Below are 1937 nucleotides of genomic sequence, written 5' to 3' on the forward strand. Positions count from 1 at the left end.
TGTTCTGAAGAACACGGTCTCTTACCCTCTTCTCAAACCCATGCAGAAACAGAACATACGGAAGAGCAGCACACCTCTCAGAAGCCCCACATGAGAAGTGCTCCAAGGTGGGGAAGAGGGGTTTGAATCATACCATAGTTAAGTTAGATTTCAGGATGTCTATCATTTCGCAATGTACAGAGAGAAAAACCTTACAGTGTAAGTCACATTAGCAGTAAAATAAGCTACTGATTACCGGTTCAAATTTAGGTGTTTACCCACAGAAAAGCCACTTGAACATTCCACATACTGGAAAACTGTACGCGATTCCAGTCAACTGGAAGCCACGATGCTGATTAGACACGGTAACTTCAGCTTACAGAGAACGGCTGAACTAAGCACGTATGTTTGTTCCCATCCACTAAGGCCAGTTAAGTTTCAGGTTTGGAACCTACCTCAAATATATCAGGCATGCATCAATCATGACATGGCTGCTTTCAGGCATTTGCACATCTCAACTAGGATTGTTTACAAAAAAAAACGCAAGAAACTCTCACTTCCCACCTTCCCTTCAGTCAAACACTGCAGGATGAAGTTTCTGTTGGAGGGAAGCGAAGGAAATTTAGGGACCCGTTCTCAAAGGCTTCGTGCTGTCTTCCCTGTTCAAAAAGTGTTTTAGAACAGTTAAATGCTATTTCCAAAGGCAAAGGAGAACTGCAGTATTCATAATAGTAGGAACGGTTATAGAACAAAAGAGAAATGTGGCTAAAATAGTGATGTCCTCAGCCATGATTCTCAGTAGCAAGAATTCCCAACAGTATTTAGCGATGACCCATCACGGGGTCACAAAACGTCACTGTCCACTTTTCCTAAGTTACATTTGCACAGTTTCTCTTCTACTTATTCAGTTGAACACCAACAGTAGCCATTTCAGCATCAGTTAAAAATGAACTCAATATCTAGCAGCACTATGCTAGAAGGATAAACAGGATCAGGTATTTCTCTAAAGAGGAGAGACAGGTAGATAGCAAGCTTGCTATGAGTTTGGTTTGGAGACACCAGGCCAAGAGGATCAACAGCCAACAGCAAACTTAAAAGCATAAGGGCAGAAAAAAGAAGACAATAACAAATCTAGGAAGGACAAACAAGGCTATTACCAACTAAGTTTGTTTCCTGTTTATGACAGTCACCTCACCTGGACTCATCCTGCCTGTAATTTTAGTCAATGCCAATGCAGTCACCTTAGAAACAGGAAACACTTTACGTTGTGTGCACTAAGAATGACTTATCAGGTGTCATACCTGTTTTGTCACCCACTTAAAAAAACCAGTGTTCCAGTGAGAGCAGATGTCACGCTTCCTTCTAACAAGTGGGATTCAGAAACAGACAGTCTAAGCTCACGACATATCAACAGACTAAGCGTCTGGCTTGGTATTTTTTAGTACTATCTCACTTCTGTTGTAAATGCAGTCCAAATTGTGTGTGGTTTGTTGAAATTAAACTACGACTGCTCACTAACCTTACTGTATAAAGAACATGATACTACTCTGAGTTAGAGAACCATTGCAAAGCAGCTATTTCTAACAATACAGCATCTGTCAAAACAGCCAACTGTTGCTGTTTCCAGTTTTGAAATAAGCAAGTCCATTTTACTGGGCAGCGTGTTCTTAACTGGAGGACAGCGTTGAGAATCATTTCTTCCCTGCGGTCTGCAGGAAGGTTATGTCACCGGATTAGTTACTATAGCTCACTGTTTACAGGTTACTTGTTTTTCTTTGGGTAAGTCACAACAACGCCGAGCCTCTGAAGAGGCCAGCGAGCCAAGCTCAGGGGTAGGCCCCGCACCGGCCGCTTTTTGAGTCTCTCAGAGCTCCACCTGTCACGACCGGCGCTACAAAAGCGGACGGGGAAAAGAAATTAAAACAGCTCAAAAACCGAAGATTTCCGTGCCCCCTCGA

The sequence above is a fragment of the Pygoscelis adeliae genome, unplaced genomic scaffold (genome assembly GCF_000699105.1).
Source record: "Pygoscelis adeliae isolate BGI_AS28 unplaced genomic scaffold, ASM69910v1 Scaffold458, whole genome shotgun sequence".
NCBI classification, from domain to species: Eukaryota; Metazoa; Chordata; class Aves; order Sphenisciformes; family Spheniscidae; genus Pygoscelis; species Pygoscelis adeliae.